Source organism: Euleptes europaea, chromosome 5, assembly GCF_029931775.1.
Source record: "Euleptes europaea isolate rEulEur1 chromosome 5, rEulEur1.hap1, whole genome shotgun sequence".
Taxonomy (NCBI): Eukaryota; Metazoa; Chordata; class Lepidosauria; order Squamata; family Sphaerodactylidae; genus Euleptes; species Euleptes europaea.
The window spans coordinates 11,547,245-11,574,809 of record NC_079316.1 but is presented as its reverse complement, the minus strand read 5'-3'; positions in this window follow the sequence as shown (position 1 = coordinate 11,574,809).

The window sequence follows — 27,565 nt, the reverse complement described above, 5'->3', positions numbered from 1 at the left end:
CAAAGACAGAGGTGCTCCTACAAAACCAGGAGGCTAAATCAATGCAAATTTTCTATGGAAGTTGTAAAACATTAATTTGCATGGCAGCTCTATGGTTGGTGTGGGCACGGGAACACAGTGGTGCCGATTCTGGCTGAGGAAACGACACTCTACCAATCCCCCTGACTTCTTTAGTTTTCACCATAGAGATGGGGAAGATTCCTACAGCTCCATGCAAGACGGTGATGTCACTTCCAGTTTTGAGGCTAGAAATGACATCACAGCATCACACAACACCGGCCGTCGTCGTCCCCGCTCCCTGAACATACATGACCATACATGAAGCTGCCTTTTACTAAATCAGACCATCTCTCCATCAGAGTCAGTATTGTCTACTCCAGGGCTTCAGGTGGAGGTCTTTCACATCACCTTTGAACTGATCCTTTGAACTGGAGGTGCCAGGGATTTAAGGTTGCCAAACTCCACCAGGTGCTGGCTAATCACCTGTTAAGGAACAATATCTCAACACGCAGCCACTTATAACTCTTTTGTTATTTTTATGTTTTTTCTCATGCCTTAAAGTGCCTTTCATTCCAGTTCACAATATTATCATAACATGATTAACAACATTAAACGTTAGAGACGAGGTTGATAAATTGTCCATAGGATCTCACACTTCCAGTCCCCAGAGGGAAAGTTACGCCAATGGCTTGCTTCTCAGTGTCGTATTGTAATGCGTCTTTTGTAAGTCAGCTGATAACAGCTGTCCTATGGGATTCCTCTTTGCAAAGCCGTTCCACAGATCGTACTAATGTCCACCGTAGTGGGTATGAACGGACCAATGCATTAATGGTTATGACAAGAAACCGGTTATGTCTTGTTTTGCTGGTTTTTGCTTCTTCAGATAATTACAATTTCATCTATAAATACACATGTACATATATAATATCCCTTGAACTCATCACAATACAAAATTATTACAACGTTATTTCAACAAGGTCACATTATGCAAATGATTCAAAGTTCCACTCCTGGGCAACCTGGCAGCTAGGGTTTGCCAACTCTGGCTTGGAAATTTCCTCGAGATGTGGGGGCTGTGCCTGGGGAGTGTAGAGTTGGGGGAATGCAGGGAGCTCAGTGGCAATGTGATTTAACTCTAGAACCTGTGCATCTCCTAGACTCTATGGTATATCATAGAGTCTGTCCTCTGAGAAGCTGCTGTTTCCTTCAGGGGAACTGATCTGTGTAATCTGGAGATCAGTTGTAATTCTTGGAGCGTTCAAGGCCCTGTCTAGAAGCTGGTGACCCTACCGGCAACCCTAGATGACTCTTACGTTATTACTGCTCATTTCACCCTTACAGATAAGGTTGCCAGGCCCCTCTTTGCCACCGGTGGGAGGTTTTTGGGGCGGAACCTGAGGAGGGTGGGGTTTAGGGAGGGACTTCAATGCCATAAAGTCCAATTGCCAAAGTGGCCATTTTCTCCAGGTGAACTGGTCTCTATCGGCTAGGGTTGCCAGGTCCCTCTTCACTACCGGTGGGAGATTTTGTGAGCAGAGCCTGAGGAGGGCCGGGTTTGGGGAGGGGAGGGACTTCAATGCCATAGAGTTCAATTGCCAAAACAGCCATTTTCTCCAGGTGAACTGATCTCTATCAGCTGGAGATCAGTTGAATTAGCAGGAGATCTCCTGCTACTACCTGGCAGTTGGCAACCCTACTAGCGGCTGGAGATCAGTTGTAATAACAGGAGATCTCTAGCTAGTACCTGGAGGTTGGTAACCCTACTTACTAGGGTTGCCAAGTCCCTCTTGGCCAATGGTGGGAGAATTGGGGGGCAGAGCCTGAGGAAGGCAGTGTTTGGGGAGGGGAGGGACTTCAATGCCATAGAGTCCAATTCCCAAAGCTGCCATTTTCTCCAGGTGAACTGATCTCTATCAGCTGGAGATCAGTTGTAATAGCGGGTACCTGGAGGCTGGCAACCCTACTGACAGATGAAGTAAATCATATTGTGGATTCCTTTTACTTACTTACTAAAGCCATTTCTATCCCACTTTATCTCCTTCCACTCAAGGCAGATCAGAAAATCAGCTGCTATCGCAATCTCCCCCCCCCCCAAGATCTTCTACCTGAAACTCTTTAGCAAGAGGCACCGGGGATCGAACCTGGCACCTTCTGCACGCGAAGCGGATGCTCTGCCACCGAGCCACAGCCTTCCCCTGCCTTTCCTCCTTTGTCTTCCTGCATCCCTGGAGAGAACAAACCAGCTCTGGAATTGCAGCAGGGAGCCTAAGCAAAGGGGAACGGAGGGCGCAGCTTGTTCCGGATTAGTTTCTCTTCTGATTCTGAATAGGTGTCAGTAATTTAATCAAATCTTGCGGAGGGGAGGAATGCGGCACCTTTCACGCAGAAATCTCTCCCTGGCAGCCAGCAGCTCCTCCCGGGCCCCAGTCTGGGACTTGAACATGCTCCATGGGTGCACCTGTTCACGGCAGCCTTTCCCCTGTCGAGCCTGCCAAGAAAGCCTGAACCGCAGCGGAGGAGAAAGTGGCTTCTTTGCTGTCTGTCCGCCTCTTTCCGTCTTTGGCCCCTTCTGCACTCTTGGCACTCGAACAAGGTTTAATGGGAAAAGTCCTCTTGTGGCTTTAATTAAAGTGACTCCAGAATGCCAGGAATGTGGCAATGTATTTCTGCAGATTCCAAGACATCTTTGCCGGAACCTCCCCTACGGCTGGGAAGAACCAAGGTTGTAGAATCTGGAGCTGGAAGGATCTCTGGGAGCCGTAGAGTCTGACCCCAGATTTGAAAAGGGGTGGCTACTCTAGTTTGGGAAATTCCTGGAGGTTTGGAACAGTAGCTGGGGAAGGCAGAGTTTGGGGAATGGAGCGAGCTTAGTAAGGATGCTATGTTACTCTGGGACTTCCATTTCACCTAGACTCTATGGCAGGGGTGGGGAACCTTTTTTCTGCCAAGGGCCATTTAGATATTTAGAACATCATTCGCGGGCCATACAAAATTATCAACTTAAAAATTAGCCTGCTATATTTGGTCAAACATTCAGCCAAGAGGCACAACCGGAGTCAGCTCCGAGTATCTGCCATGTAGAGCGACTCGCTTTTGAGCTCTGCCTTTCCCAGCTGGGCCCGAGAGATTCAGGCAGGGCAGCAAACACAAGACACAGTTTGTTGGGCGGTCCTAGCAGCTCCATAGCTAACAACTCTTCTTCAAGGGGGGGAAAAGGTTCCCTTTCTCAGCAAGACAAACTCACATCCGCCTTGAATAGAGGCTATTCCTGTCCGCGGGAGGGGGCGGATCGCTGGTCTTAGATCCTTCTGACCTAGAGATCTGCCAGGACCCACAAAGGGCCAGACCAAAGGATTTCGCGGGCCTTATGTTCCCCACCCCTGCTCTATGGTTAGGTTTGCCAGGTCCCTCTTTCCAACGGTGAGAGGTTTTTGGGGCAGAGCCTGAGGAGGGCAGGGTTCGGGGAGGTGAGAGACTTCAATGCCATAGAGTCGAATAGCCCAAGCGGCCATTGTCTCCAGGTGAACTGATCTCTGTCAGCTGGAGATCAGTTATAATAGCAGGTAATCTCCAGCTATTACCTGGAGGTTGGCAACCGTATCTATGGTACACCACAGAGTCCTCACTCCAGAGTTGCATTTTCCTGCAGGGGAACTGACCTCTGTGGTCTAGAAATGAGGAGTAATTCCAGGAGAACTCTAGGTTGCACCTGGAGATTGGCAATCCAAGATCTGAAGGAGATTAGGCTCCACTGGGAGGGGGGACAACATGTCTATTATGAAGGGCCTCAAAAAGAGCCATCAGGCTAGTGGTTAGAGCACCAAGCCACAGGTGTGGAGAGTGAACATCCCTCTCTTCTGTGGCTGAATTACCTTGGGACTATCACTCTCTCTCTCTCTCGACCTAACCTAGGGTTGCCAGGTCCCTCCTTACCACCGGTGGGAAGTTTTTTGGGTGGAGCCTGATGAAGACAGGGTTTGAGGAGGGGAGGGACTTCAATGCCATAGAGTCCAATTGCCAAAGTGGCCATTTTCTCCAGGGGAACTGATCTCTATCGGCTGGAGATCAGTTGTAATAGCAGGAGATCTCCAGCTAGTACCTGGAGGTTGGCAACCCTAAATGTAGTGGAACACACAAATGGCGCCTCGTTCTTTCCATTGTCTCAGAACTTAGTATAACCTGGCAAAAAAAAAAAAAAAAAATCAGGTTTGCTCACTGTTGGGCCAGGCCGGAAATTTGCTGAGATCAAACATTTCTGAACATTACTATTTAACTTTCAGCCACATTATTCAAATATTAACTGAATCACAAATATTTATAGACTGCCTCTTGAAAGTGGTTTTTACAACCAGAGCAGCGCAGCGTGCGGAGTAATTGCCTGCGACTCCTGGCTTTCCTTTCATTCCAGCAGTCACATTTTGAGGGTTGTGGCCAGAGGTACTGGGAAGTCTCCCAAATAACTCCACTGCCGTCTGGTTCCTGGGTCCAAACCTGGGTTCATTCCCAAGCCCTTGTGGCTACCCCAAGCATGATTCTGCCCGAGGGAAAAATTAAGAGTTGGTTTTTATACTTCGCTTTTCTCTGCCTTTACGGAGGCTCAAAGGGGCTGGCAATAACCTGCCCTTCCCTTCCCCACAACAGACACCCTGTGAGGTAGGTGGGGCTGAAAGAGTCCTGAGAGACCTGTGACTAGCCCAAGTTCACCCAGCAGGCTTCACGTTGAGGACTGGGGCATCAAACCTTGTTCTCCAGACTAGAGTCCTCTGCTCTTAACCACTACACCACGCTGGCTCTCAGATTAGAAGAGGCTGCTGAATGTTACTTTAAGTGAAATTTTGAGCTGAATGTGGTGGTCTCTGTTCAGGAGAAACATAAGAAAGGCCCTGCTGGATCAGAGCAAGGCCCATCAAGTCCAGCAGTCCATTCACACGGTGGCCAATCAGGTGCCTCTAGGAAGCCCACAAACAAGACGACTGCAGCAGCATTTATCCTGCCTGCGTTCCACAGCACCTAATACAATAGGCATGCTCCTCTGATCCTGGAGATAATAGGTATGCATCGTGACTAGTATCCACTTTGACTAGTAGCCATGGATAGCCTTCTCCTCCACGAACATGTCCACTCCCTTCTTGAAGCCTTCCAAGTTGGCAGCCATCACCACATCCTGGTGCAGGGAGTTCCACAATTTATGTGTTGTCAAGAAATAGGTCCTTTTATCTGTTTTGAATCTCTCACCCTCCAGCTTCAGCAGATGACCCTGCGTTCTAGAATTAAACAGCAGAGGCATTCCTAAACAAATGCCAAAGAGCTTCAATAGGATTCATGAAATTTCTTTGAGGAGTTGTACAGATTTGTTACTTTGCACCAAGACTGATCCCATGTCCAACTGACGTGGCCGCTTCTGTGAGGATGAACATAAGAACACATGAAGAGGCCTACTGGATCCGGCCAGGATCCTGTTTCACACCCCAACCAACTAGTTGCCCTGGAGGGCTGGCAAGCAGGATACGCTGAACTGGCATTCAGAGGTTTGCTGTCTCCAAATACAGAGATAAACACATAAAGCTGCTTCATACTAAGTCGGACCATTGGTTCCTCAAGGTCATGATTGTCTGCCCTGACTGGAAACCACTCTCCACGGTATCAGGTTAAGGTCTTTCACATCACTTACTATCTAATTCTCTTAACTGGAAATGCCAGGGATTGAACCTGGGGCTTTCTGTGTGCCAATCAGATGCTGTGCCATTGAGCCATGGCCTCTGAAGTCTGCATGGCTAGGAGACATTCATGGTCCTCTCCTCCATAAATCTGACTATATCTTCTCCATGTTCTCATTGCATTGCTACTACACACATCATGCTGTCCGGCTAATCTTAGAAATAGAATAATCACTGGACTCAGTTTACCCTTAGGCTGATCCTGCAGGCCTCTTCTTATGTTCTTAAGCTACGACCACTTAAATCCACTATTACACCACATGGTGGTATGTGAAAGATGCTGCCTTTGAAAAGTCTGCTCCTGTCTCTTGGTGAAAAGCCTTGTTGAGCCACAGCCGACTTACAGAGATGCCGTAGAGTTTCCAAGACAAGAGATGGACAGAGGTGGTTTGCCATTGCCTGCCTCTGTGCAGCAACCCTAGACTTCCTTGGTGGTCTCCCATCCAAGTACTAACCAGGGCTGACCCTGCTTAGCTGCTGAGATCTGACAAGATCAGTTTAGCCTGGGCAATCCATGTCAGGGAAAGAGCTCCTGTCTACTGTTGGACAGAAGTAATCATAATGGAAACCTCATGTTCAAAAGTAGCATATCTCAGATGGGGAAGGACAAACGTTGGATGACTATCTCCATCATGCCCTGCTTGTGAGTTTCCCAGAGGCATTCAGTGTGTCAGGCTTACAAATACATAACTGGATGAGTTGCTCCTTTGGACCAGCGAGGCAGTTTGTATGTTCCTCTGTTCTACTCCAAAGCTATACTTATTGACTTTTTGAAACACCCTAAGCAAATAGGAGCAAAGGACCACTGCTTCGCCAAGCATCAATTCTTAAGCAACCAGCCATTTGTCAAGAAGAAACCTTTGCAGCTTCAGGGACTAGGGCTTAGCAAAAACAAACAAACAAAAAAATCCTGTAAAATCCAGGTTTGGGTTTATTGGTCCCGTGGTTTTTTCCAGGAAAACCCCAAAAGCCAAATTTCCCATACTGGTGAATATAGAAATTTACCTTTATTTTTGGATTTTCTGGTGAAAAACTGGCCATTTAAACACTATGGGGTTTTTTTTTTTGCTGCTTTTGCGGCTTTTTGGGGCTCCTGGGGGGTGCTTTTCCAGGTAGAGGTCCCAAATTTTCAGGGTAGCTTGAAGGGACTCTCCTTGCAAGAACCCCCAAGTTTGGTTAAGGTTGGGCGGGGGGGTTTCAAAGTTATGGGGTCTGGAAGAGGTCACCTCCCTTCCTCCATTGAAAACCAATGCAAACACTTTACATTGGTTTTCTATGCAGGGGCACATTTTTATAAGAGTTCCAGCAGCAAACTGTACCAGTGCAAATAAATGAGAGAGCATATCCCATGGGAACCTTTCCAATAGCACTGGAGCTTTCTTCTGGGGGACACTTGGAAAAGTGTCTTAAAACAGGATGCTTCTGCTAGTGGGATAGAACCATAGGATCTAACCCTAAATTTTCCATCCACAGAATGCTTTTTCTCTCCCACCACAGCCTGCAGATCTTTACGACATGCCATTCTTGGGGGATTGCAAACCGTGAGGAATGACAACAAGAAGATCTGCAGCGGGGAGGGGAAGTAGGTGGAAACTGCCCATTTAGTTGGGATCCATCCCATTGTCTTGTTGCGTCATCTGCCCTATATGCAGAATGTGTGTGTAAAGTGCAGCCAAGTCGCAGCCGACTTAGGGCAACCCGGTAGGGTTTTCAAGGTAAGAGATTAACAGAGGTGGTTTGCCATTGCTTGCCCCTGCAGAGCGATCCTGGTATTCCTTGGTGGTCTCCCATCCAAGCACTGACCAGGGCTGACCCTGCTACGAGATCAGGCTAGTCTGGGACATCAAAGTCAGGGCATTGGCAGAAGACTGACCAGTTTAAAGGTTGTGTGTGTGTGTGTGCATCTCTTGCAGTGCAATTCTAAAGAGAGTTCAGTCTAAGTCCATTCATTTCAGTGGGCTTGTGTGTGTGTGTGTGTATGTGTAAAGTGCCTTCAAGTCGCAGCCGTCTAATGGCAACCCCTTATGGGGTTTTCAAGGCAAGAGACTAACAGAGGTGGTTTGCCAGGGCCTTCCTCTGCATAGCAACCCTGGTATTCCTTGGTGGTCTCCCATCCAAATACTAACCAGGGCTGACCTTGCTTAGCTTGTGAGATCTAATGAGATCAGGCTAGCCTGGGCCATCCAGGTCATTGCTTACTAGTCTGGAGTAACTCTCCTTAGGATTGTGCTGGTAATGACTTAGTCCACATTGGTATACTGTTGAAACTGCCATCTCTGGCGCCTGGTGTACACAAGCTGTATGTCAAATCCTGAGGTGCTAGAAAGGATTGTCCTAGGGACATGTAAGAACGTCACACTTTTTGCTGGGTCAACTTGAACTCTGATGGTTTGATACTGTCCTTCTAAGCTGCGAGACAAAATTGTGAAGGGTGAACATGTTTGACTTTTAAAAGTTTAACAGAAAAAAAGAGCCCCAGCTATCAACTGTTGATGCCTGTTGTTTTGTCCAACCTGCCTCTCAGCTGGCTGATGTTCCAAAAGGATCAGCCAATGATCAGGGGAGGGTCCGTAGCTCGGTGATGGAGCATCTGCTCAACATGCAGAACGTCACAGCCTCAATCCCCGGCATCTCCAGCATGAAAGGACTAGGTGATGGGTGGTGTGAAAAAACTCAGCCTGAGACCCTGGGGAGTCACTGCCCACCCGAGCAAACTACAGTGATAGGGTTACCAACCGCCAGGTGGCGGCTGGAGATCTCCTGCTATTACAACTGATCTCCAGCCGAAAGAGATCAATTCACCTGAAATGGCTGCTTTTCTTCAAAGATTGGAATATTAAAAAGTACCTTGTGGACCTTTTAAAGAATTTTTCTACAACTACTGCTACAATAGAAATATTTTTTTTTGCACAAAGACTGCATTAGAAAAAACATTGTATATCTGTGTACATAGTTGTATGTGTGTCTTATATGTATCACTGCACTTTGGTTGAATATATGTTTAAACACGTTACTTGTGTGTTCGCTCTGTACTGTTATTTCTGTGCTGATTTCCAAACCGTGTGGTAATGGAACAGGAGTGCTATTTTTTGGTGGTTTGCTTAACCTCCAGGTACGGTAATAGCAGAAGATCTCCTGCTATTACAACTGATCTCCAGCCGTTAGAGATCAGTTCCCCTGGAGAAAAGGGCCACTTTGGCAATTGGACTCCATGGCACTGAAGTCCCTCCAAACCCCACCCTCCTCAGGCTCCACCCCAAAAACCTCCCACTGATGGCGAAGAGGGACCTGGCAACCCTAAGCCTGAAACTTAAGGTTGGTCCTGTGGGACTTCCTCTGGAAAACAAACATGGCAGAGGTTCAGCTGGTGTGAGCTCCATGGAGGGCTTTTTCAACGCTTGCCTTCAACTTTTGGAAGTCGGGCCCATGTGAGTTACTTCCCTAAAGGCCTTCCAGATGGGTTTGAAGATCTGCCCTTTTCAATAAGATATGGGGTGGCTAGAGGAGTGGAACTATAGCAATATGCTTCGAACAGCCTTGGAGACTTTTAGCTGAAAGGAAGAATGTAAATTAACTAAGTAACTTAGTACCTGGAGGTTGGAAACCCTAAGAATTAGGCTTGTCATCTTCCTGCTGGGGCCGGGGGTGGTGTATCTCCTACTCCCAGTTTCCATTGCCCACCACCTCTTGACTGGCAAGCAGGAGGAAATGCCTGATGAAATGGGCGGGGGGGAGAGAGAGGACCATTTTTGTCCCTGGTAGGGTTGCCAACCTCCAGGTACTAGCTGGAGATCTCCTGCTATTACAACTGATCTCCACCCGATAGAGATCAGTTCACCTGGAGAAGATGGCTGCTTTGGCAATTGGACTCTATGGCACTGAAGTCCCTCCCTCACCAAACCCCGCCCTCCTCAGGTTCCTCCCCCAAAACCTCTTGCCGGTTGCGAAAAGGGACTTGGCAACCCTCGTCCCTTGCACCATAGAGTTTGGGGCAAATGCTAGAGCATCACTCCTGGGAGATGACATCACTTCCTACTTGCACGGGAAGTGATGTCAATGTGCCAGCGATCGCGCCTCCCCAGTCTGGGGGTCCCCGCCCCGCATCTTCCGCAGGTTGCCTGGCAACCCTAAACAGCACAGCAGATCAGCCATCTAGTGAGAGATTAGAGATGAAAATTAACAAACGGTAGGGGAGGATCGCTGAAACTTGTTTCGATTGCAGGGATGCATATGATTTATCGGGGAAAGAGGCAAAACAAGGACAATTGTGTTTGTTTGTTTGTTTAATACAAATTGCATCCTGCAGCTCTAAGCCTAAGCTTTCAACTCCGCTTCCATAGTAACAGCGGAACAATCAAACGCAGAAAAAAATGTATAAAAGAACAGCATCAATCAGTTTTAAGTACATTAACATAAACATTACAAACTGCCAGCACAGTGATTCTTAAAGAGGACCGTACAGCCTCCCCCCCACCCGCAACCATACAGCTCCCCCCACCCCCCCAAGATGATTTATGCCTCTTGTAGGGCATTCAGGACTTCAAGGACAAATCAAGGGCATTTAGGATTTCCAGTGGGATTTCTCCCCACTTGCAACGGCTTCTGACAGCCAGCCAGGGAGTGTTTTTAGGGCTACCAACTAGGGTTGCCAACCTCCAGGTAATAGCAGAGGATCTCCTGCTATTACAACTGATCTCCAGCCGACAGAGATCAGTTCGCTTGGAGAAAATGGCCGCTTTGGCAATTGGACTCTATGGCATTGAAGTCCCTCCCCTCCCCAACCCCGCCCTCCTCAGGCTCCACCCCCAAAATCTCCCGCCGATGGTGAAGAAGGACCTGGCAACCCTACTACCAGCTCCAGGTTGGGAAATTCCTGGAGATTTAGGGGTGGAACCTGGAAAGGGGAGGGTTTTGGGAGGGGCTGGTCCTCAGAGGAGAATGATGCTAAAGATGTTTGCACATGCACCAGGGGGAGGAGCATCATGCAGTTAGAGAGCTGACACAAACGAAGTAGATTCCTTTGAAATGTGGTGTTGGAGGAGAATGTTACAGATACCGTGGACCGCCAAAAAGCAAATCAGTGGGTTCTAGATCAAATCAAGCCTGAATTATCTGTAGAAGCTAAAATGACTGAGGCTATCGTACTTTGGTCACAATATGAGAAGACAAGAGTCATTGGAAAAGACAATCATGCTAGGAAAAGTTGAAGATTCAGAAGAGCTTTTCCCAGCCATAGGGTTGCCAGGTCCCTCTTCACCACCAGCAGGAGTTTTTTGGGGCGTAGCCTGAGGAGGGCAGGGTTTGGGGAAGAGAGGGGCTTCAATGCCATAAAGTCCAATTGCCAAAGTGGCCATGTTCTCCAGGTGAACCGATCTCTATCCGCTGCAGATCAGTTGTAATGGCAGGAGATCAGAGGAGCATGCCTATTATTTTGGGTGCGGTTGAACACTGGCAGGATGGTGCTGCTGCACTCGTCTTGTTTGTGGCTTCCTAAAGGCGCCTGGTTGGCCACTGTGTGAACAGACTGCTGGACTCGATGGGCCTTGGTCTGATCCAGAAGGGCCTTTCTTATGTTCTTATGAGATCTCCAGCTAGTACCTGAAGGTTGGCAACCCTACCCGGCTGTCATCCGAGTGCAAACTAGCTGCTGCCACGGTAGGCAGGCTCACAACGCTGTCGCAGGAAACCTGCTGGTCTGATTCCACTTCTGCAGGAATCCGGCCAACGTCGTTTAATCTGTTTTCATTCCTATTTCATGAGAAGTGAATAATTAATGAGAAACAGAGAAAGAGGAAGAGCTGTTGGCTTTCTTTTTTTTCAAAGAAAAAAAAGAACGCGAGAGCGTAGAAACGAATGCACGTAAAAGGAGAAAAAGAATCTTTAGTTTGACGGAGGGGTCGTCAGACATGGGTGGCGGAGTGGGGAGCGTTGCCGTAGCTGTGAAATCACAGCGCAAACAGAGGTGTCGCTGGGGAGAGCCAGACTCCCAATTAACAATCTGCCAAGCCATCGTTGGATAGCCTGCCTAAGGGAGACGTAGGACTGAACTCCAGAGATGAAAACAGTTACGGTTTAGCTGGCTCTCTCCCTTTCTTTCTGCGACCCATTTCATTCAATTCACTGCCATTCCTCTTTCGCCTCCTAAAGTGCAAGCCTATACCCCGGCACGTCCACACCTGGTTAACTTTCTCCGCCAGCCAAGGGGAATCGACTACCATAGTAGCTAAAAAGGCAAATGTGATCTTGGGCTGCATCAACAGAAGTATAGTGTCCAGATCATGCGAAGTGATGGTATCGCTTTACTCTGCTCTGGTTAGACCTCACCTAGAGTATTGAGTTTAGTTTTGGGCACCCCAGTTTAAGAAGGATGTAGACAAGCTGGAACGTGTGTCCAGAGGAGGGTAACAAAGACGGTGAGGGGGTCTGGAGACCAAGTCCTATGAGGAAAGGTTGAAGGAGCTGGGTATGTTTAGCCTAAAGAGAAGACTGAGAGGGGATATTGTTGGGTTTTGGATAGCGAGTTTCATTGTATTTCAGTCACTCAAGGGTTAAACTGTTTGTAACCAAGCTGACCAGATCAAAGGTGATGTAACCTACAGTATGTGTCAAGTAGCCATTGGCTAAACAGGACAGTTGTAAAGGTATTTGCATACCAGGAGCTTCTTCTTTGTCTTAGCTAGAAGAAGCCCCCGCCATTAGATTTTAGATTTGACCATGTGAAGATGTAAGCTATAGAACTCCCACTCTGGGATGTGATAGGAAACTTAGAATGTAGAAAGAGATTTATTATTTTACATCCAAGTTACCCTTCCTGAAGTTAGTAAGTAAAGGTGATTTTTACTAAGAGAAATGACTGCGAGTCTTTCTTTGTGTGCGTGCAACCTTAATTAGCTTCTGCCGCTGATTCCATTAATATTCAACGATCCATTTCCTCTAATAAGGGTAAAATTCCCATCAGATATGATAACCATCTTCAAGTACTTGAAGGGCTGTCATAGAGAGGAGGGTGCCGAGTTGTTTTCTGTTGCCCCAGAAGGCTGGACCAGAACCAACGGGTTGAAATTAAATCAAAAGAGTTTCCGTCTAGACATTAGGAAGAATTTTCTAACAGTTAGAGCGGTTCCTCAGTGGAACAGGCTTCCTCGGGAGGTGGTGAGCTCTCCTTCCCTGGATGTTTTTAAGAAGAGGTTAGATGGCCATCTGTCAGCAATGCTGATTCTATGACCTTAGGCAGATGATGAGAGGGAAGGCATCTTGGCCATCTTCTGGGCATGGAGTAGGGGTCACTGGGGGTGTGTGGGGGAAGATAGTTGTGAATTTCCTGTATTGTGCAGGGGGTTGGACTAGATGACTCTGGTGGTCCCAACTCTATGATTCTATGATTATCTCCGCCCAACTACTTGAGCTCTCTTAATTTAGTCAGCAACGCTGGGGATCGAACCGCCGACCTCGGTGCTTCCAAGCTGTGCGCTCAACTACTAAGCCAGGGACCCTCTGCAGAACAAAACGGAAAAGCCTTGCCAAAGAAGCAACCCTCACAGGCTGCTAGAGGGGATAGGCCCATAGAGCCACAGCCTGCCCACCCAAGAAGGGGAGCGCTGTCTGAACTTGTAATAGCACTTCCCCCCAAGAGGTTTGGGAGCTCTGCTGCTGCCCCTCACGTCCCCGCTCACTGTCCTTGATGGATGAGGCCCCCCCGCTCACTAATCTCTCCCCCTCCCCATTTTATCATGCTCCTGCACACCTGGACCTGTCACAGCAAGAGCACGTCGGGGTGCGTGGGGGAGGCAGGAGCTCCTCGTCTGCAATGTCAGCTGCCACTTGCGCAGCTGCGGGCCCGAGACCCCTGGGATGCGGGATGCGGCCAGGCCAGGGCAGCCTCCATCCCAGAACAGAAGAAGCTTCCATTTCCATTGTGCGCCGAGAGAAGGTTTATCTCCCGTTTGGCTTGGGTTCTGGCTCCGTCCGGAGTGATTTAAGAGGAGGAGCACAGAGGGATCTATTGTTTGGGAAAATGGAGAAGAGGCAGGAGGAGAGGGGGAGACGGAGGAGGATTGAATTAGCCAAGGTTTCCCTGCCTGGGGATTCCATGTGCAGTTGGGACGTGGAAAGTCACAGACGCATAAAGCCCTGGAAAAGAGGAGGGTCTCACTGGAGGTCATCTTGTCCAAGCCCTTGGTCTCAAACGTTTCACGCAAACATTTCTAACAGATGAGTCCATAGAGCAGAAGATTAATCAAATCCATGGCCAGGGTCCAAAAAGCTTCTTCAAAAGGACTGTCCTGGGAAGGGGAGAGAGAAGGACCCCCCTCCCAACTTCTGTTCTTCTTCCAGATCGTTGTAAAAATCCCTGCATTAGCGGTACCCCAGCCAGAATCTCCTGAAACAGACAACAGCGGGTCTTCATTGGTGGTGGGAAGTGCCGTCAAGTTTCAGTTGACCCCCCGTAGGGTTTCCAAGGCAAGAGATGGAGGGAGGTGGTTTGCCATTGCCTGCCTCTGTGTAGAAACCCTGGACTTCCTCGTAGGTCTCCCATCCATGTACTAATCAGAACTAGCTTCTGAGGTATGATGAGATCAGGCTAGCCTGGGCTACCCAGGTCAGGGAACTCCTGAATTGTGTGAGTGTGTGAAGTGCCGTCAAGTCACTTTTGACTTATGGCGACCCTATGAATCAATGTCCTCCAAAATGTCCTATCTTTGACAGCCTTGCTCAGATCTTGCAAACTGAGGGCCGTTGCTTCCTTTATTGAGTCAATCCATCTCTTGTTGGGCCTTCCTCTTTTCCTGCTGCCCTCAACTTTTCCTAGCATGACTGCCTTTTCCAATGACTCTTGTCGTCTCATGATGTGACCAAAATACGACAGCCTCAGTTTAGTCATTTTCGCTTCTAGGGTCAGTTCAGGCTTGATTTGATCTATAACCCACTGATTTGTTTTTTTGGCAGTCCACGGTATCCGTGACACTCTCCTCCAACACCACATTTCAAAGGAATCTATTTTCTTCCTATCAGCTTTCTTCACTGTCCAGCTTTCACACCCATACATAGTAATGGGAAATACGATGGCATGAATTAATCTAGTCTTGGTGGCCAGTGACACATCCTTACACTTCAAAATCTTTTCTAGCTGAATTACAACTGATCTCCAGGCGATACCAATCAGTTTACTTGGAGAAAATGGCCGCTTTGGCAATTGGACTGTATGGCAATGAAGTCCCTCCCCTCCCCAAACCCCGCCCTCCTCAGGCTCCACCCCAAAATCTTCCAGGTATTTCCCAACCCAGAGCTGGCAACCTTAATGAGTATGTAATGTCGGACATAAAAATGCCCCTACGATCGGCTCCCTACCATCCAGCCATTGGGTCAGGTGGGTTTAGGGATGCCAGCTCCAAGTTGGGAAATACCTGGAGAATTTTGGGGCAGAGCCTAAGGAGGATGAGCATGAGGGAGGGGAGCAACTTCAATGCCATAGAGTCCAATTGCCAAAGCGGCCATGTTCTCCAGGGGAACTAATCTCTGTCAGCTGGAGATCAGTTGAAATAGCAGGAGATCTCCAGCTAGCACCTGAAGGTTGGCAACCCTAGGTGGGTTTCATCCACACATCCATCCTATCAGACTGCAGCTCATTTTTTTTGACCCACAAAAGGCAGAGAGAGAGAGAGAGAGAGCTACTGAGGACCAGTCCTGCCCCGTCAGCAGGATAACCCTGCCCTGGGTTACGTTTCTCAATCATCTTATCTTCCTTATGCATCCACACGGATGATTTTCATACATGGGTCCTTTTATACAGGATTTCAGCCCTAAAGAGAGGTATCAGATCAGGTAACCAAGCTTTGTTATGTACACCACCGTAGGCTAGTCTTATTAGATAAGCAAGTGTTAACAGTTAATAATGAACAAGGATGTCACAAGTAAAATGTACCAACTGAGATAGAAGCCAAGATAATAAAGCTTTACATCAGCTCTCACCTGCCACTTAACCCTCCTGGCAAAACAGTGTACTGATTCCATTCCGCATTGGGGAGGGGCCGTGGCTCAGTGGTAGAGCATCTGCTTGGCATGCAGAAGGTCCCAGGTTCAATCCCCGGCACCTCCAGTTAAAGGGTCTAGGCATGAAGGTGACGTGAAAGACCTCTGCCTGCGACGCTGGAGAGCCACTGCCGGTCTGAGCAGACAATACTGACTTTGATGGACCCAGGGGGGCTGATTCAGTATAAGGCAGCTTCATGTGTTCACATGCCTGGTGCTGCTCTCTGCCCTCTGGAATGTGCAGCTGTTGTGTGGTTACCAATCCCCTGGGCCCACTTGATCATCCCCCACTGAGTAAGGTGGCCTGAGAAAATGAGAGCAGGAGGCCGTAGAGGACTTAAGAGTATCAGATTAGGATACGGAAGATCCAGGTTCAAATCCCCACTTAACCACAAAACGTGCTGGGTGGCCTTTGACCGCACAGTCAGTTTCAGCCTAACTGACCTCACAGGATGGTTGTGAGAGAAAAAAATGGGGAAGGGGTAATAGGGTTGCCAACCTCTAGGTACTAGCTGGAGATCTCCTGCTATTACGACTGATCTCCAGCCGATAGAGATCAGGTCGCCTGGAGAAAATGGCCGCGTTGGCCATTGGACTCTAGGACACTGAAGTCCCTCCCCTCCCCAAACCCCACCCTCCTCAGGCTCTGCCCCAAAAACTTTTCACCGGTGGCAAAGAGGGACCTGGCAACCCTAAGGGGTAATGACATATACCAAGCTGAGCTCCCATAGGGAAATGTGGAATAAAACTATAATAGTCAGATCTCCTCTGCCTGTTGTAGAGAAGGTATACATCATACATTATATGATGATCTCTTACAAAGATTTTGTGTGTGAGTAATTTAACAGGTTACTGTTTTACCAGTAGGGTTGCCAGGTCCCTCTTTGCCACTGGTAGGAAGTTTTTGGGGCGGAGTCTCAGGAGGGTGGGGTTTGGGAAGGGACTTCAGTGCCATAGAGTCCAATGGCCAAAGCGGCCATTTTCTCCAGGTGACCTGATCTCTATCGGCTGGATCTCTATTGGCAACTGGCATGGGGTGGGGGAGGGGAAATGTACTGGCAGCAAATGGATGCCTAGGCCTTAGCTGCCAGCCATGCATCGATGTCACTTCCAGTGTGCAAAGTTATGTTAGGGTTGCCAGGGCATCGGCGGGGGAGGGGGAGGGTGGCCAACCTCCAGGTACTAGCTGGAGATCTCCTGCTATCACAACTGATCTCCAGCCAGTAGAGATCAGTTCCCCTATAGAAAAGGGCTGCTTTGGCAATTGGACTCTATGGCATTGAAGAGGGGAGGGACTGCAATGCCATAAAGTCCCATTGTCAAAGCAGCCATTTTCTCCAGGTGAACTGATCTTTATCGGCTGGAGATCCGTTGAAATAGCAGATCTCCAGCTAGTATCTGGAGATTGGCAACCTTAGTTCAGATGCAGTCAGCCTCTGAATCCCAGTGCCAGCAGGCAAGATCAGGGGAAGCCCTCAGCCTCTATGTCCTGTTGTTTAGGGCTGCCATCCTCCAGGTTGTGCCTGGAAATCTCCTGCTATTACATCTGATCTCCAGGTGACAGAGATCAGTTCCCCTGGAGAAAATGGCCACTTTGGAAGGTGGACTCTATGGCTTTATACCCCACTGAAGTCCCTCCCCAAACCCAGCCTTCCTCAGGCTCCACCCCCAAAATCTCCAGGTATTTCCCAGCCCAGTGCTGGCAACCCTATTAAAGGTAGAGAAAAATCAGGGTATAAAAACCAACTCTTCTTCTTCTTCAAGGTACACATGCACAATACACACAAAAAAATTAAGCTGCCTTATACATTGTGTCCCCATTGGGGAGAAAGGTGGGCTAGAAATGAAGTAAATAAAATTTAAAATAAAATTATAAAAGGGCATTACAGTATCGGCCTTCTTCTAGTCCAGACGGTAGGTAAGGTAGAAATGAAAAGGTGGGCCACAAATGCTTTGTGAAATGTTCAGAGCCAAAGATGGGCTGGGCAATATCCCCAGGGTACCTAGGTACCCAGAAAAGCCTCCTTGCCCCACTATGCAGCTGGCAGCAGCCAAATTAGGCTATGCAAATAAGCATATGGATGCAGTTTTCCATAACCAATTTTCATAAGTGGCAGAATTTAGTTTTGCTTGATGCAAATTTGGCATTTGGCTCCGCATTTTGACACCGGCCCTGTGCAGATGACAGAACTCTAGATACAAGAAAAAGAAGAAGAGTTGGTTTTATATGCTGTATGCTATAATATGCTATAATTCTTAACCTACCAAATATGTGCAAAATTCTGCAAAAGACACGCCAGTTATACAATCACATATATGACATATAGAATTCTGTTTGGATTCTATATGTCATATATGTGATTGTATAACTGGCGTGTCTTTTGTAGAATTTTGCACACATTTGGTAGGTTTCTGGAGATGCTTGCATATGATATTGTCATTTTGTGGTTAGGTGTTTAATAGACTTGATATAGTGAGCTTTCGTGCTGTCCCTTTCTATAACCACCTGGAGGTGGGCAACCCTAGCCGCCATGCATGGATGGCCCCTAAATTTCAGCCGAACAGAACAGGCTTTTCGTATTGCACATTACACATAGCCCCAAATGGTTGGTGTGATATTACGCTAATTGATTGTAGTAATGAGGACAAAGACGGATAACGCTACGAGGAATATTGAGTTGCGTCTGCCTGCCACTCTGCAATCAAGGCCAGACTTTCCCTGCTATAACGTGGCTTAAACGGTTTCTAATGTCTTCTTGAAAATACCAGTGTACGCTCTCCCTGGTTTCTTGAGAATCAGTGTCTGAACGAGCCACCATCTTCCAATTTTGCCCTTTCGAATGCCTGGAGGGCAGAAGTAACATTATTGTTTGAAAACGTTATGCCAATAATTCCTCCGCTGTTCACTGTCTGGGAGATTAAATAGATGGGATGACATTTTGGTGGTGATTGGCGGTCCGTTTCGGAAAAGGGAGGAGACAGAAGTCAAGTTTGCCTGGGTGGGAACAGGTTGCCGTTAGTGGATAGTGGGGGGGAAGCACTTGGCATATGCTCAGGGTAGGGTTGCCAACTTCCAGGTACTAGCTTCTAATCTCCTGCTACTACAACTGATCTCCAGTGGATAGAGATCAGTTCACCTGGAGAAAATGGCTGCTTTGGCAATTAGACTCTATGGCATTGAAGTCCCTCCCCAAACCCTGCCCTCCTCAGGCTCCGCCCCAAAAACCTCCCGCCGGTGGCAAAGAGGGACCTGGCAACCCTAGCTCAGAGGTTCTTTCTTTTATTATCACCAGCCATATTTGGCTGCAGAACCAGCATGGTGTAGTGGTTAGAAGGGGTGGACTCCAATCTGGAGAACAGGGTTTGATTCCCCACTCCTACACATGAAGCCAGCTGGGTGACCTTGAGCCGGTCACAGTTCTCTCAGAACTCTCTCAGCCCCACCTGCCTCACAGGGTGTCTGTTGTGGGGAGGGGAAGGGAAGGTGATCGTAAGCCAGTTTGATTCTCCTTTAAAGGTAGAGAAAGGTAGCATATAAAAACCAACTCCTACTCCTACTCCTCCTCCTCCTCCTCCTCCTTCTTCTTCTTCTTCTTCTTCTTCTTCTTCTTCTTCTTCTTCTTCTTCTTCTTCTTCTTCTTCTTCTTCTTCTTCTTCTTCTTCTTCTTCTTCTTCTTCTTCTTCCCTGGCTACAGTCCAAGGCCCTGCATGAAAGAGGGGCTTCCGGCACCCCCAGGCATGTAGAGTGCACTGACAACAATAGAGAGCCCCCTCCCACTTATATATTAATTTATTTACAACATTTATAAACTCACTTTTTCTCCTGACATTTCAGGATCAACTTACATTAAGCCATGGATTTAAAAATAGTGACTACTTAGGATTTTGAGTCGTCCCCCCCACCCCCCGTTCTTTTTGTTTGCTTTGAAAGAAAGATTTTTTTAAAAAAAATAGAGAATGCTTTAAAAACAATAAAACAGAATATATTTAAAACAGTGTTTTTAAAGAAGGATGAACTCCCTTTGCAGAACATCCTCTTTCTCGCCCAGTCAGACAACCTCACAGTTCTCAGCAATATTTCCATTTGACAGCCACGCAGAAAAACCGGGAGGTAGAATCCACCCTAACCTCTTTTGGGAGGCTATCCCACAAGTATGGGGCAACCTCCGACAAACCCCCAGACTTAGGCTGTTGTAGAAAGCGCCATAGACGCACAGACAATAAAAACTGATTGGGAGGAGCACAGATGAACACATGAAGCTGCCTGATAATGAATCAGACCCTTGGTCCATAAAGATCAGTATTGTCTACTCAGACTGGCAGTGGTTCTCCAGGTTCTCAGGCAGAGGTCTTTCACGTCACCTACTACCTGGTCCTTTAAACTGGAGGTGCCGGGGATTGAACCCGGGACCTTTTGCATGCCAAGCAAGTATTATGTAACAGAGCCAGAGCCCCTCCTGGCAGTTGCTACATGGGAACATGGTTAGAGAGGCAGCCCGTCAAATCTGCGGGCCCCGCTCCTGTGCTTTCCAAAGCAACTTGATCCACAGACAGGTATGACACCGATCTCCCCATGCCACCAAATGCTATGCTAGCTGGTTCCTGCTTGACTTTTCGTCTTCAACGTTTTCGAAATCCAAGAACGGATGTGGGACCCCGCTGAACTATTTCCCCAAATGCCCCCACCTGCCACTGAGCGCTTCCTTTGGCACCACCGTTGAATGTTGCTTCTTCTTGCTAGCAGCACGTTCCAACCAATCAGGGATCCTACTTAGGGTTGCCAGCCTCCAGGTACTAGCTGGAGATCTCCTGCTATTACAACTGATCTCCAGCCGATAGATATCAGTTCCCCTGGAGAAAATGGCCGCTTTGGCCATTGGACTCTATGGCCCTCCCATGGACCCTCCCCTCCCCAAACCCCGCCCTCATCAGACTCCACCCCAAAAACCTCCCACCGGTGGCGAACAGGGATCTGGCAACCCTATAGTACCGGGAGATTGGCAACCGTAGTGGCAACTGCCACCTCTGCTTGGCATGTACCCAGTGCCACCAAAGCACCACTGCACCTCGTGGCAATGTGTTCTGCCCTACAAGTCCCTGGGCCGCTGCCTGTTAACCCCGGCGCTGCCTGCTTTCGCCATTCCTCTCTGTTGCTTGCTGCGTCCGGATCCGCAGGCCGACTCGGCCTCTTCTGTTCTCCCGGCCCACGATGTTTCAAATTAATCCGCCCTCCCTTCCCCGAGTACCCCCCCTCCCACTTGCCTCCCCCCACCCAATATGCGCTGGCTGGCCTGTTTGCCAAGCTGAATCCAATTTCTCCATTTCCTGTCCCTGTTCCCATTCTGCCAGGGCCTTTGTAGCATCTCTTTGTCCTCCCCGGTAGTCGCCGGTTCCTCTCCATTTATTATCTTACCGCGGGGGCTCATCTCCCCCACCCACCCCCATCCATAATGAAGATGTTAAATGGAACCATGCACTAACTATTTCCCAAGGACCCCCCACCCCCCCATGTTTCCCTTTCCTCTCCTCCTACCCTTGGCTCGGCTAAACGCCGTTCCTTATTACCCTCTTTGAGTCTGGTCTTTGAGAGCATTTTCTACCCACGTCAGCGTGGATAATCTCCGGCTAATTTGTTTTTGTTTTTCCTTATTCCCGAAGTTACAAGGTTCGGAGAGAGACAAGAACCAAATGTCATTTAAGATCTAGCTGCACCAGGGTTACATCTTCCATCAAGATGCTCCGTCAAGATCCCGCTTTGATAATTCGGCTTCTGGCTGCTGCTAGCCGGGGAAATGTGTCTTCTCCGAGAGAGCTCTAACGTGCATGTTCTGTCCATCTAGGTCACTCCGGTTGCCAAAATGCCCAGGGTTTTTTTCCCTTCCCCAAAGCAATCACTACAGGAGGGTCAAAGTTTTCGACCCAAATTTTCTTTGAATCTGTGCAAACTCTGATGAGCGGTTTTCCAAGGTTATGCTGAAAGCTCTCGTTTCTTTTCTTTTCTTTTCTTTTTTTAAAGAGTTATGCTTTCAGAGGAGAAAGTACAAATGTTTTCCCCAAAGCCCTTAATTGTGAGCAGGGCCAGTGCTACCATTAAGGCGAACTAGGCGGTCACCTAGGGTGCAGATCTCAGAGGGGCGCAGAACTGGCCTGAGGGGCACAGTTTTAAACAGATTAGTTTCTTGGAAAAAATGCGACTGACAATTTATATTTTTTAATTTTAAGATAAGTACCCCAACAGTGCTATGGAAAATAATGAATTATAAAATCTTATAAAGTTTTGTAGGAATGCATCAGGCTTTTATTTTTTCTACCAGACATCTGTTTTTGGAAATTGGTTAGCACAAGTAGTTAGCCTTGCCTAGGGCGCAAAAAAGACTGGCACCGGCCCTGATTGTGAGGGTACTTTTTTCCAATTCTCTGCCATTGTTTCTTATCCCACCCTTCCAAGGAGCTCAGAGGGGCAGAAATGGTCACAACGATCCTGTGTGGTAGGCTAGGCTGAAAGTTGAGGACTGGATCCAAATCATCGAGTGAGTTTCACAGCTGAATCAGGATTTGAACCCTGGTCTCTACCAGCGCTTCTCCGGCTGCCTCCATGCCAGCTCTTCCACCTGTTACTAACTCATCTTGTGACTGCTTTCTTCTTTTGGGAATTCAGAGATCCAGCATGGTGTAGTGGTTAATCTGAAGAACAGGGTTTGATTCCCCACTCCTCCACAACAGCGGCGGAAGCTAATCTGGTGAACCAGGTTGGTTTCCCCACTCCTACACATGAAGCCAGCTGGGAGACCTTGGGCTAGTCACAGTTCTCTCTGACCTCTCTCAGCCCCACCTACCTCACAAGGTGTCTGTTGTGGGGAGGGGAAGGGAAGGTGATTGTAAGCCGGTTTGATTCTTCCTTAAGTGGTAGTAAAAGTCGGCATATAAAAACTAACTCTTCTTCATGAGTCATCAGGGATAATCTAATTACCTTCCGTTAGTTACGATCCTTGTGCTGGAGTGGCAGCTGCTGCCAAAGTAACATTTTTTGTTAATAAAATGCACAGCTAATCAAATCTCCAATGGCCAATCAGAAGCCTTGCTGGGCAAAAGACCCACCTGCCCCCCCACTTTCTAAAAACACTTGGTGGGCTCAGCGGGGGTGCCATGGTGCCCATAGGCACCGCATTGGAGACCCCTGCATCATAGCATTGTAGCAATAGACCATTATAGTGCTATAACGCTACAGAAGTAGTATTTTTTTAAAAACCTCAAATTCCCTCTGGTGGGCATGGCTAGAAAGGATGGCACCCACAAGAGGCTGACCATGGGAAAATGGTACCAAGGTGGGCAGGACTTTTGTAGGTCAGGAAAATGCGCCCCGTTCCTTTGAGGCCGCGTGCCAATGCGACTGGATAGTGTTCTTTCCAAAAAGGGCAGAGCAGAGGAGGTTTGGGAAAGAGCACACTGCGTGTATTGAAAAGCTAGAAACCGGAGAATTACAGCATCGTCGTCTGGATTTTCCAAGAAGAAGGACTCCAGTTTGGAAGCTTAGGCGGAAAAAAAAATGTATCTCCTGGCAGAGGCAGCCCAAGATCACTCACATGGAAGAACTGTGCCAACTGGGGATCATATCGTGAATGGGATGACAACTGTCTCGCCAATCAGGTTTGCCCAAGTGGTGATGTCACTGAGCACAAATGATCGCTCATGTGCAAAAGCCTATTTTACATTCCGAGCCAGAGAGTATTATTCTTGATTCCATCTATCGCTGTACTTTATTTATTTTTTTAATCCCGTCCTTCTTCCCTGGAGTTCAGGGCAGTGATTCATGATGCATCCAATTCCAAGCATTATTGAGCTGGACAAATTTGTGTTCTGAACCATGGAATGACAAACGTTGGCAATCCCTCTAAGTCGAGAAGGCGCCTCTCCATCTCAACCCACAGTCTCTTTAAGCCCCTACTGATGTGTCTGCTAAGAGCAGAAATGTATGTTATACCAGCCAGTGCAACTTTATCAAATATGTGAACATTCATGCCAGCAGAGGAATATTTGCAAGAGTTCATCTGCAGCGGGAGGGAGGTTCTGCTGAAGATTTGATCAGCAGCTTCAAGGGCTGAGCAGAACAAGAGTTGGTGGAGACACGTTTTGGGATGCCTAGTTGAATGGCCTGGGAGGCATCAGGCTACAATCATGCCATCTGCATTGCCAGTGGAAGAGCCACTTCCACCAGAGGAGGAGGAGGAGGAGGAGAAGAAGAAGAAGAGAGTTTTTTTTATATGCCAACCTTCTGTACCTTCTAAGGAGAATCAAACTGGCTTACAATCTCCTTCCCTTCCGCTCTCCACAACAGAGGTTGGTGCGGCTGAGCGAGTTCTGAGAGAACTGTGACTAGCCCAAGATCACCCAGCAGGCTGCATATGTAGGAGTGGGGAAACCAACCCAGTTCACCAGATTAGAGTCAGGTAGTTGTCTTGTTTGTGGGCTTCCTAGAGGCACCTGGTTGGCCACTGTGTGAACACACCGGTTCACCAGATTTGAGTCTGCCGCTCATGTGGAGGAGTGGGGAATTAAACCCGGTTCTCCAGATTAGAGTCCACCGCTCTTAACCACTACACCACGCTGGCCCTCCAGAGCTGGGGGAAAGGCTTGCAAATTTTTGAAGTGTGGAGTAACAGGATACATGCCACTGATTTAAGTAGGGTTCCATACGAGTCAACGAATGCCTCTGACTAGTCACGTAACCAGTGCCATAATATATGCGTAATGCATAAAGTTATGAAGATTGAAAGGAAACAATCTTCATCTTCATTTTCTATTTCTTTTTATCTTGTTTTCCTCATCTGTTTCATTTTAAGAAAACCCGACTGCACAAAAACTGATTTCACAGAGCCAAAAAAAAAATGTTTTAGACAGCGCACAAAAATGTGTCTGACTACATGCTGGAATAAACCACGCTCAGATGGAGATATTCTTGAAGAAGAACCAGAGGCCTTCGTGTATTCTGAATTATTTGGTGTCGATCTAGGATCTGGAAAGTCAAGGTTCGAAATGCCTGCTGGTCCATGCAAGCTTTACTGGGTGAAACTTAGGCCAGTAATACAAGCTCAGCCTAGCCTACCTCCCAGGGCTGTTGTGCGGATAAAATGGAGAAGAGGATAGACACCGCTTTGGGTCCCCACAGGAAGAAAGAGAGCCAACGTGGTGTAGTGGTTAGGAGTGGTCGACTCTAATCTGGAGAACAGGGGTTGATTCCCCACTCCTCCACATGAGTGGCAGACTCTAATCTGGTGAACCGGTGTGTTCACACAGTGGCCAACCAGGTGCCTCTAGGAAGCCCACAAACAAGACAACTACCTGTGTTCCAAAGCACCTAATATATTCGGCATGCTCCTCTGATCCTGGAGAGAATAGGTATGCATCAAGACTAGTATCCTTTTTTTACTAGTAGCCATGGATAGCCTTCTCCTCCATTAACATGTCCACTCCCCTCTTAAAGCCGTCCAGGTTGACATCCATCACCACATCCTGGGGCAGGGAATTCCACAATTGAACTATGCGTTGTGTCAAGATGTGAAAGACGTCCACCTGAGACCCTGGAGAGCCGCTGCGAGTCTGAGTAGACAGTGCTGGCCTCGATGGACCAATGGCCTTATTCAGTATAAGACAGCGTTATGTGTTCATGTGTGTTTGGGGATGGACTGTGGCTCAATGGTGGAGCATCTGCTTGGTATGCAGCAGTTCCCAGGTTCAGTCCCTGGCATCTCCAGTGAAATGAACCAGGTAGCAAATGACAAGAAAAACCCTGGAGAGCCCCAGCTGGTCAGAACAGACGAGGGATGACAGTATAAGGGAGGTTCCTTGCATGTGCTCATCTGCTTTCACCCTCAGTCCCCACCCTCCAATCTGCAATATGGGGGAGAATAATCCTGGCCTACCTTATAGGGACATCACGAGGATTACTGGGGCATTGTGGGAGCCAGTGTGGTGTAGTGGTTACGGTGGCTTGGAGCGGTGACTCTGATCTGGAGAATCGGGTTGGATTCCCCACTCCTCCACATGAGCGGCAGAGGCTCATCTGGTGAACTGGATTTGTTTCCCCACTCCTACACATGAAGCCAGCTGGGTGACCTTGGGCTAGTCACATTCTCTCAGCCCCACCTACCTCACAGGGTGTCTCTTGTGGGGAGGGGGAGGGAAGGTGATTGTAAGCTGGTTTGAGTCTCCCTTAAGTGGCAGAGAATATATAAAAACCAACTCTTCTTCTTCATTGTCTTTGATGCCTTTTGAACACCTAACAAGCTATACAAATCTTTCAGCTGCCACTTTAAAACCATTCTTTCATGCTTCTGGGGAGGGAGCGCTGCTTTCAAGGGGCTGCTCGTTTGGTATATTAGACTGTGAATGTGTAGACTGATCGCTGGCTTGTATTTTTGCAGCTTGTTTTTTTCTGGACTCTAATAGCCTTGAAGAACCAAGGTTGGGGAATTGATGTGTGAGATGGAAAAGAAAACAAAATCTCGGGCAGTCAAACCGACCTAGCTGCAGCTTTGAATATTCCCTCTTTATGACAGTGTCTGACAGATACAGGGCTGCCAATTGCGGCCTGGGAAATTCCTGGAGGTTTGGCGGTGTCCGCAGACTTAGGGAGAGGTTTCACCTATGGCATACTACAGAGCTTGCCCTCTGAATTTGCCATTCTCTACGGGGGAATTGATCTCTGTCATCTAGAGAGCTGCTGTAATTCCAGGAGATCCCCAGGCCCCACCTGGAGGTTGGCAACCCTACCTCCAAGCCATCCATCCATTGAGACTTTTTCCAGGGGCCAAAGTGGCCAATTGGAAGATGAAGAAGAAAAAGAAGAAGAGTTGGTTTTTATATGCCGACTTTCTCTACCACTTAAGGAAGAATCAAACCGGCTTACAATCGCCTTCCCTTCCCCTCCCCACAACAGACACCCTGTGAGGTGGGTGGGGCTGAGAGAGCTCTAAGAAACCTGTGACTAGCCCAAGGTCACCCAACTGGCTGAAGATTCTTGTGCTGTGGTGGCAGCTGATGCTAAAGCAACATTTTAAAAAATCTGCACAGTCAATCAAATCTCCAGTGGCTAATCAGAATCCCTGCTGGGCAAAAATCCCACCTCCTCCCCCCCCTTTCTAAAAACACCTGGCACCATGCCGGGGACCCCTGCTATAATGTTTTCCAGGTCAGGGCTCAGTTACCATTCCAGGCAAAAGACAAAAAGGATCCTGTTCATATCTCTTTGAAAGGTGAATTACTGCAAAGGGCAGGGCAGTGTGTTTGCCGTCTTTCCTCAAGAGGACTGATTTTTTTTAAATGTAGAATATGGTCATGAGCATAAAAGGAATCCCATTTTTTGCAAATTCCCAGAATTGGGATTTGTCTTTGAAAGAACAACATTCTAGTCCTCATGAAGGTATGCTCGAAAATCTATGGGCAGTGACTACTAAAGTGGTAGTATAAATCCTACGACTAATAAAACAGGATTGAATGAAACTCAAATGTCATATAAAATAACAACTTGCCAACCAGAATCCCTCAAGCCAAGAGAGGTTTCCAGGAGCTGGGAGGTGGGGCTCTGGAACCCTTGCTTTTCCCATGCCTAGCAAAGCCCAAATATGCAAACGCCCAGAATATGTTATTCAAAACAGGAGCAATTACGCAAAAATCCTTCAGCTGTCATAATAGAATACGGGTCAATTGTCTACAGGTGCAGAATTTAAATTGAAATTTTAATGCAGAGAACACACCGCTTTAGGCATAGGAGTCATTTATTTGGAGAAGTCGGCCCAATCCTGGCTGATTCCCACAGGTTG